This window comes from Macaca fascicularis, chromosome 15 (genome assembly GCF_037993035.2).
Source record: "Macaca fascicularis isolate 582-1 chromosome 15, T2T-MFA8v1.1".
Taxonomy (NCBI): Eukaryota; Metazoa; Chordata; class Mammalia; order Primates; family Cercopithecidae; genus Macaca; species Macaca fascicularis.
In genome coordinates, this window is record NC_088389.1 from 115,783,967 (window position 1) to 115,794,374 (window position 10,408).

Below are 10,408 nucleotides of genomic sequence, written 5' to 3' on the forward strand. Positions count from 1 at the left end.
TTGTAACGATCAGTCTACTTGTATGAAGTGTGCCTCAGATCTGGAAAAACTAAGTATGAGAAGGGGCCAAATATTGTCATGGTAACAGAAACAGAAAGAACCCATGCTAAAGGGTTTTCAATAAGCAAGAACAGCCAGTATTCCGTAAGTAGCCTTCCATGGGAGCTGACATCTGTTACTCATTTGTTGATTTTAGGCTTGAAGAAAAGCAGGATAATTGGAAATACTTCTATGTTCTGGGAAAATACGGAATGGAAGAGCTCTTAGTGTTTCTTAAATGGTGATCCATTACTTTTAACACTTACTACAAGCCTGCCCTCTCCCGTTAAAGAATGAACAAGAGAACTGGATAACATCTAGATTCAATCATGTCAAAGCTATGGAAGATCAAAGACAGGTTCTTGCTTAAGTCAGGAGAAAAGAGGGCTTCCATCATGAAAAGCATCTTTTGGGTGCTTGGGAAGAAATGAGAAAAAGTGTATTAAGAAGGAAGTGGAAAATATTTAGCAGATGATTGCAACTGTGCTACCTGTCTCAGAGGAAAAACAGCAAGGAAAAGAACAAACTCAGCTACCTACATAGCATAATAGTTCAAAGCAAAGATATTTATATCAAACAGACTTGGATTTAAGCCCCAGTTCTACCACCGATTAGCTATAAGACGTTAGGCAACTTTCTGAAAGTCTCTATAATCCAGTCTTCTCATCTGTGAAATGGGAACATTACCAGAAGATTGTGCATTCAGTTATTATTTGACAACATCTAGCATATGATAACCACAAGCTAAATATTAGTTTTATTTTTTAATGGGGTGAGTAGCTCTCCCAGCACAATAGTTTTGCAATTCTGTTCATCTTTAATTCCTGTTGGACTGAAAACATTTTAGGAAAACGCTAGGGGAAAAATCCTTTGGTGAGTTGTCAGAGAGCTGACAGTACAAGGGCAAATGCCCGCCTACTGTAGTGGTGGTTTCCAAAGCAATTACCAGACTTGGGCCCATATCTCTGAGGGGCTCCATTTCGGCCTCCGGTGTCTAGAGGAGCCCATAGTGCTGAGGTGCACTGATGCCTCATCCCTCTGCTTATTATCCCTTTGAGGCAGGGTGGGTGACGGGACATGGGAAGCACCAGAGATCTGACCAGCACACCTGCCTTCCTCACCTGGATTCCTAAGCCCACCTAAATTGTCATCAAGTCCCCTGTTAGAACCCTTGTAGCCACAGCTGTGTTCTATAACTACAGCAATGTCTGGGGATACTTTGCTGTGTGTGCATAAAGGAGAGAGCACAATTTCAACAATTATTCTCTGTATGCACTCAACCCAGTTACTTCATTAATCTGAATTTTCAATTCTTCGTGTCTACAAATGGGGCCAAGGATACTGTCTCCATCAGGGCCTAAGCAGGTATCAGGTGACACACTCAAGCTGGGTGATGGGGAGATTTCAATAAAGGGATACCAGGTGTGAGCAAGGTTTGGGGAAGCCAGCAAGCGCTGATAGCATCCTTGGACCTGCAGGGCAGAATCATTAGCAGTCAGGCTCACCTAAAGGGCTGAGGGAGGGAATGGTTTCCAGGAACCAGAGAGCATCACTCTGCAGGAACGGACCAGAGAGTCAACTAACTACTTTTCCCTGCTCTCTGATTTTCTACTGATGCTAAACTACTGACTGTGTCCAAATGGAAGTGCTAGAACAAGGAGCCGGTTGATGCAGTTCACACAGGTCAGTCTCCTGGGGGGACAGAAAAAGGTAACAGTGGGTCTAGGGTAGGGGGGTGGGAGAGGATATAGAAGATACTCAGCATAGATACCACCAAGGAAGGTAAGAGCACGAATTAAGTTAGTTTGTAAAAACCTGCCCGTGCCTGACACACAGTAGGAGTGCAGTAAACATTAATTCCTCTAAACCCTCCCCACTCCCCACCTCTCACAGAGAAACCCACAATCTTGCAGCCACAGTCCCTGCCCCACATTCAGTAGAGATTTCCAAATACAAACTTGCACAAGCGCATAATGTTCGCTTTCTATGTCAGGCTTTCTATTTATGTGTGGTTGATTTTTAGGTTTTGGCTTAAGTGTTTATTCACTCTACATTCCTTAGTGGAGCTTTTAGCAATCCAACTCCAGCCTGTTCTTTCCAAACTTTACCTGGCCCTTCGGACACTGGCACTAAATTAGTGGTTAATTTCTAATTAATTTGCCTGCTTTGAGGGATAGAGGTATTAGCATCAAGTTTTGACAATTCCCAAAAAGAATTAAATACCCTTAGAGAAAAAGGAAGGGAAGATTCAGAAACTGCAGTTTCTGAAAGGATTTGAACGCCACTTACAATGGAGCAAATTTCCAGATAGCTCCAGGAGCTTAATCCTTGGAAGGAGGAGTTTCTTTGTTTACAAACAAGCAGGCGTTTCTCAGCCAGTGCAACAAGAAACCTCTGCTCTCTGGTCAGCCATTGTCATTAAATGATTCTTAAAGACCACCAATAAAAGGTGCCAATCATTCTACTTAACTATGTGGCTAACCATCTATTATTAACCAGAGCACATACTTCTGGAATAACAAATGGGGTCACAAAGATCTGAGCTCGATAAGCCCTATAATGAGATAACTCCCGGGCCTGGTATCGTGTGATAAATGGGATGATTGATCAGAACTGCACAAGAGAGACTGACGTCCTCTCTGCGCTCTCCCTCCTCTTTCCCTCCCTCCCTGTGGTTTAGCTCTACTAAAAAATGCTAAATGGAGATATATACATTTCATATAAGAAATACGCTAACATGGTGAAACCCCGTCTCTACTACAAAATACAAAAAAAAAACTAGCCGGGCGAGGTGGCGGGCGCCTGTAGTCCCAGCTACTCGGGAGGCTGAGGCAGGAGAATGGCGTAAACCCGGGAAGCGGAGCTTGCAGTGAGCTGAGATCCAGCCACTGCACTCCAGCCTGGGCGACAGAGCGAGACTCCGTCTCAAAAAAAAAAAAAAAAAAAAAAGAAATACGCAAATAAGCCTTTGTTTTTAAATGCATATTTGCTGGAGGTTAAACCCCGGTATCCTGCAAAAATCAAGAGAAGAAAACTTGCCGAGTGTTTCTGCCGTGTCATTTTCCAGCCTTATTTAACAGAGAGAGATTTCTGGCAGGACTAAGTGCGGCAATTAGATTGGAAATTTAGGTCATCTTTATAATTATGTTCAGATGTGATTGGAAACATGTCTCGGGAGCCATAGATGTTTTGGTTAAAAGCATATTTCAGAATGCAGGTGAAAAGGCAAAGTCTGGTCTCCTATTTAACTAAATCCCTGTATATCCTGGATGAGACATTTTACGGGCTAAAGTAGCAGCAGCAAAGATGCTTGATTTGAACACACCCCAACAGAAGAAATTACCTTATCTTTTTTCCCCTGTCTAATAGCAAACTACATATAGCACAGCTTTCTTAGCATAATCTCTTGGTCATTTGGTGCAGAGACCCCAGTGTTCTTTATCAACATTAGCCTGCTAATCCCAGCAGAAGCCTGAGGGGGTTGGCAGGCTGCCCATTCATATCATTTCAGGTGAATTCATAGATAACTACAAATTTTAGTCTCTGCTTTAGAGCCAAAGAAAGGAAGTTCTCACCCCCTCTTCAAACAGTGGGTATCCATGTATTATCACTAGGACATCAGTGATGTTCCTGCCTGTTATCTGGGCCTAGAAAAAATGGAAGGCTTAGTGTCCAGGTGTCTCTGACCCCATAAGGAAGAGGCGTGAGCTGGAGTAGGGATGGGCTGATTCTTCCAAGGGTACTTTTTTTGAGGAGTGCGTCTATCTAGAAAACAACTGTCTCCCAGTAGACCAGTGGGTCACAGCTTTGCCTGCACATTGAAATCGCTTGAGATACTCTAGCAATCACCGGGTCTCACCTTGAGGAATTTCCATTTAATTGGCCTGGGGTGTTGGCTTTAGGCTGGGGAGTTTCTAAAACACAAGAAGTGATTCTAATACAGAGCCAAGGTTGAAAACCACTACTAAAGTCAGGAGTTCCACTAGGAACCACTACTTTCAGGTGCTTTTTTTGCCTTGGAAAGACCCAGTTTTGCTAGTGAATGCAAAGTTATTTGATCCAGCCTTTATGGTGGAATCATTTACTCCTGACTACCTTGGGCCTTGCACACTGATGTTTTTCAGACTGTGGGTGGTGACTTACTGGGAGGTGGTGAAATAGATTTAGATCATTGCAACTGACACATTTTTGTTTTAAAAATAAATACAATAGAATTGGAAACATCTGAGTCCATTATAGAGAATTATTTTGTAATAATTGCTTTGTAATATTACAGAATATTATTTTGTAAAATATTTATTTGTGTGTGTGCATACGTTGTGAACTTGTACTGGATCTTGATGTAAAATGTTTATCTTAATGAAGATCACGGTTTAAAAAAAGTATAAAACTGACTTTACTAATGCGAATACTTTAGAATGTATCTCTTCTGTTTTATATAAGAAATCTGGGGCTCCGGATGCTACTTTGGGCTCAGACAATTTATGAAAACAGAATACATAGTGTTAAAATAGAACGTAGACCTAAACACCCAGAAACACTCACCTTTGTAAGATTGTAACAAAAATTAATACAGATGGAGCTGATAGCTCTAATGTAGTGGTGGACCCAAAAGCCATATTAGTCCTACCAAAGGGACAGAATTCACACAGTATCACAGTTGTTCTGCAAGAGCTTCCGTACCTAGTCATATCCAAAGCAAATTTAAAACTCCCTCGGCCACCGGAAGGACAAGTACAGCAATTCATCAAAAAGAAAAAGCACAGGCCCTTCTTTCCTTCCATTCGATTGAACTGGTCTTCATCTTCCAGAGCAGTAAATGTTCTAGATGCCTCGTGTAGACCTTAAAGTATTGGAAAGGAAGCTTCTATTCAAAGGCTATTTATCTTAAGATACTATAAATGATGCTAATTTTTAGTCCATTTGAAATACGTAAGTTGTGCTATTGAGGGAAGAGAGAGACCCTCTCATATTGTTTTATATTGTTTTATACTCAGAAAACGAGAGAGAAGCGAAACTAAAGGCAGGTAGCCCAGTGCCTAGGAACCAGACCCGAAAACCAGGCCTGGGCCTGCCTGACCTAAGCCTGGTAGTTAAAATTTGACCCCTGACCTAGCAACTGATGTTATCTATAGATTCCAAACATTATATGAAGGACATTTTGAAACTTCCCGTTCTGTTCTGTTTCACTCTGACCACCGGTGCTCGCAGCCCCTGTCACGTACCCCCTGACTTGCTCAATCGATCACGACCCTCTCACGCGGACCCCCTTAGAGTTGTGAGCCCTTAAAAGGGACAGAAGTTGAGCACCTGACGAGCTCGGATTTTAAGATGCTAGCCTGCCGACGCTCCCAGCTGATTAAAGCCACTCCCTTCACTATCTTGGTGTCTGAGGGGTTTTGTCCGCAGCTCGTTCTGCTATGCTGTAACAAATCATTCCATCACATGTGACCACTGTCCATGTAGTTGAACTGATGGAGAAAGTATATTTGAATTGATTCCCATCATAACCAGTGAGGCGTATCTGACTCAATGGTGAAAAGGTACATCACACAATTGCCTGGCTGCTGGTTATGTGGCCTGGGGTCTCCGCCTTCTCCACGTTTTCCTCCCCCACCTGCTACCCTCCCTACAGCAGCCCTCAAGCCTGGGGGCTTGTTAGAGTAGATGTGAAGGTTTCAGCCTATGGACCTGCTGCATGTGGAGGTGCTTTACCTGCACCCGTTGTTCTTAAGTCTTAAATGATGCCTTTGTCCAAGCCCATAGCCCTGTCTCTACACTCCTCCACTCCCGCCCTGGGCCGAGGCACCGATGATAAACCCTGAGATTGGCCTTTGGTGAGGAATTCGGGGCTTTCCCCATATCTTCACTCTGCACCTTTATCAAGGGGTGCTGCTTTTTCCTCTTTCCTTCTCAAGTTCCCTTTTGCGTTGTCACCACCCAACACTTTCCATGACACTTCCTTGCTGTGGTCAGAAGCCCACCAGGCAAGGTTGGGAAGAGCCTCTGACTTCTCTTGTTTAGTTCTGGAACCACATTTATTCACTCTTGCCCAGGCTGGAAAGCGAATATTGGGCCCTGCCACCCTCTGCCGGCATCATCACCCAATTTTTTTTTTTTTTAATATAACAGGCACTGTTTTTGAATAAACAAATCACTTTGCAAATGCTGTTTTCTGTTTTTTTTAATTATTATTATACTTTAAGTTCTGGGATACATGTGCAGAACAGGCAAGTTTGTTACACAGGTATACACATGCCATGGTGGTTTGCTGCACCCATCAACCTGTCACCTACATTAGGTATTTCTCCTAATGCTCTCCCTCCCCTATCCCCCCACACTCCAACAGGCCCCAGTGTGTGATGTTCCTCTCCCTGTGTCCATGTGTTCTCAGTGTGCAACTCCCATTTACGAGTGAGAACATGCAGTGTTTGGTTTTCTGTTCTTGTGTTAGTTTGCTGAGAATGATGGTTCCAGTGTCATCCATGTTCCTGCAAAGGACAGGAACTCACCCTTTTTTATGGCTGCATAGTATTCCATAGTATATATGTGATATATGTGCCACATTTTCTTTATCCAGTCTATCATTGATGGGCATTTGGGTTGGTTCCAAGTCTTTGCTATTGTGAACAGTGCTGCAATCAACATACATGTGCATGTGTCTTTATAGTAGAATGATTTATAATCCTTTGGGTATATACTTAGTAATAGGATTGCTGGGTCAAATGATATTTCTGGTTCCAGATCCTTGAGAAATTGCCACACTGTTTTCCACAATGGTTGAAATAACTTACACTCCCACCAACAGTGTAGAAGTGTTCCTATTTCTCCACATCCTCTCTAGCATCTGTTGTTTCCTGACTTTTTAATGATTACCATTCTAACTGGCGTGGGATGGTATCTCATTGTGGTTTTGATTTGCATTTCTCTAATGACCAGTGATGATGAGCTTTCCTTCATATGTTTCTTGGCTGCATAAATATCTTCTTTTGAGAAGTGGCTGTTTATATCTTTCTCCCCCTTTTTGATGGGGTTGTTTTTTTTCTTGTAAATTTAAGTTCCTTGTAGATTCTGGATATTAGCCCTTTGTCAGATGAAGAGATTGCAAAAATTTTCTCCCATTCTGTAGGTTGCCTGTTCACTCTGATGATAGTTTCTTTTGCTGTGCAAAAGCTCTTTAGTTTAATTAGATCCCATTTGTCAATTTTGGCTTTTGTTGCAATTGCTTTTGGTGTTTTCGTCATGAAATCTTTGCCCATGTCTATGTCCTGAATTGTATTGCCTAGGTTTCCTTCTAGAGTTTTTATGGTTTTAGGTCTTACATTTCAGTCTTTAATCTATCTTGAGTTAATTTTTGTATAAGATATAAGGAAGGGGTCCAGTTTCAGTTTTCCACATATGGCTAGCCAGTTTTCCCAACACCATTTATTAACTAGTGAATCCTTTCCCCATTGCTTGTTTTTGTCAGGTTTGTCAAACATCAGATGGTTGTAGATGTGTGGGGTTATTTCTGAGGCCTCTGTTCTGTTCCATTGGTCTATATATCTGTTTTGGTACCAGTACCATGCTGTTTTGGTTACTGTAGCCTTGTAGTACAGTTTGAGGTCAGGTAGCAGGATACCTCCAGCTTTGTTCTTTTTGCTTGGGATTGTCTTGGCTATATGGACTCTTTTTGTTTGCAAGTCTTTGTGTGGCCTTTTCCAGGTTTAGCCACCAGAGACTCAGAGAGCCGACAAGTCTGAGTAACCCGGTGACTCTGCTTTCCTTTCATCACAACATGAGCTAAAAAACACATTGGTTCCATGTTTAAACCATATTTAAACCATTGTGGTTTTTAGCTCATGTTGTGATAAAGGGAAAGCAGAGTCACCGGGTTACTCAGACTTGCCAGCTCTCAGAGTCTCTGATGGCTAAACCTGGAAAAGGCCACACAAAGACACTTGTAAACACACACAACCTTTCTGAACTGCTTTCATTGCCTATCATTGCTTTTGCTTTTAGAAATTGAAGAAGTTTTAAACAGGACTCTAAGTTGGTTGTTCTTGCAATCCATTTGGGTCCATTCAGAATCTGACAACTGGCACAAAAAGAACCTTGAATTCAGCACATACTCTACTTTGGTTTTGGTACTGCTGCTTCTCACAGTTTCAGCAGGGATTAAGAAAGAACTTAGTGTGCCCAGCCGATCCCCAAAATTGGCCAGCTTGACTTCCCAGCAAATTGCTGAAGTTTTTCACTTTCTGTTCAGGACCACTAAATGCTGAAATATGAATGTGTATCAAAATGACAGCAATTCATTGTATTCTAAAACAAAACAAAAAAAAAAGTAAAGAAATCTGGGACCCTGAAAGATTTTACAGCCTTCTCCATGTTCACCCAGATACACCAAGTGATGACTCTCAGTCAAATCAGGTCCCTGTGTCTCCAAGGCCCAAGCTCCCTCTGTTACCCATGATGTGTTTCTATCATCCAAGACCCAGGCTTACACCAATGTCATTGGCATAGCCTCAAGTCTTCACTCTCCTTAATGCACCAACTAGAAAGACAGCCAGCTAAGAGAACAAAGTAAAGTTCAAAAAAGAAAAAGAAAGAAAAGAAAGCAGAAAGGAAAAGAAAGGAAAGAAAGCAAGAAGGAAAGAAAGAAGGAAATAAAGAAAGAAGGGAGGGAGGGAGGAAGGGGGGAAGGGAAGGGAATGGAAGGGAAGGGAAGGGAAGGGAAGGGAAGGGAAGGGAAGGGAAGGGAAGGGAAGGGAAGGGAAGGGAAGGGGAAACCTAAAGGCCTCTTCCCTTTACACATCTACCAAAGTGAAGAAGGCTCACTTGCTCCCCTTTCAGAGTTTCTTAGACTTCAACCTGTAATGCTTTCTCTGCTGCAACCTAGCCCTTCCTCTGCCTATCAACAAGATGTTGAAGAGAAGTTATATTGTCCTGCTTGTAATGACCATGTATGTTCTTGTAGAGGCTTCTTGGGTCATACTCAAAGTGAACAGATTCATTGCGTATCAAAGTGGTAACAGCACACTCCCTCTGCAGAAGCCTCCTACAACACATTCAAACCCAAATGAAGAACCCTTAGTGTACTAAGGAGTGCTTAGATGTTTTTAAGTAAATGCTATTGAAGTATCACCTACGTGCAGGAAACAGCATAAACCAAAAGGGCACCATGCAATGAATTTTCACAAACCGAATGTACCCTATTAACATTACCCACATCGAGAGAGAAATACAGTAGCAGCAGCCCCAGAAACCCCTCGCTCCCATTCTCTTTCCTTGTCACTACCTCCCAGCAAAAGTAAACACCACCCTGACTTCTAACCGTACTTCTGCCTACATAAAATTGAATGATTTTATGTGTGTAAGTTATATGTATTTAAGTTAAATTATGCTATTTTTACTCTTTTGTGTTGAGTCCTTACATTCAATATTATATTTGAGAGATTCATTCACACTATTGTGTGTACATGTAGTTTATTCAATTCCATTAATGTTTAGTATTCTATTGTATTAATGTACAGCAACTGATTGACCCACTTTCCTATTATGGCCACTTGGATATTTTCCAATTTGAGGCTATAAGCATTCCATTTCTACTATGAATATTCGACTACACATCTTTTAGCAAATGTAAGTTCACATTTCTGTCAGTTATTTACTAGGAACAGAACTGTTGGGTCAAAGGCATGCATCTGTTTTTCAGCTTTAACAGGACCTGCAAAAGAGGTTTCCAATGTTGTACATTTTACCTTCCTACCAGCAGTATAAAAAGAATTGAGTTGTTTCACATCTTCACCAAAGTTAGTATTTATTATCTTTTTCATTGTAGCTATCCTGTGTGTGTGTGTGTGAGAGAGAGAAGCCTGTTTAGTGTTTATCATAGTTTTAAAATCAGATTTATTGAGGTATATGATTGGATGAGTTTTGAGAGATGTACACACCCATAAAGTCACTGCCACAATCAACCAGATAGTTCCGTATCTCAAAAGTTTTCTCATGTTCCTTCTGTATTTTCCGAGAGAGGCTCTGGAAGAAGAAAGAGCTTCTTTCCCTGGTCCCAGGGGACCTCACTTACCAGTCTCCAGCCAAGCATGTCTCTGAAATTCTTCACTGCTAGACAATGCAGATTCTCCAATGATAGGCTCCTGTAGGGCATAATTTTCCCCAGTTCTCGATGAAGGCAGCGTTAGCAAGAGACCCAGATAGCATAGCATTAATTGTATTTCATTTTAATTGATTAAAACTTAAAAGTACTCACATATAGCTAGTGGCTACCTTATTATACAATGCAGGCTTAGATTTTACTAGAAATTTCTTTCAGGACTGGGGCATGCTAGAGTCATGTGGATGTGTCACCCCCGTGACACAAATGACT

The 10,408-nt window shown here is 41.8% G+C and overlaps 1 pseudogene; it reads left to right on the forward strand.

Annotated features, from left to right (window-relative positions):
* Window positions 1-4,330: 4,330 nt before the first annotated feature.
* Window positions 4,331-4,887, forward strand: LOC107127573 (ubiquitin-conjugating enzyme E2 variant 1 pseudogene; annotated as a pseudogene).
* The last annotated feature ends 5,521 nt before the right edge of the window (window positions 4,888-10,408 follow it).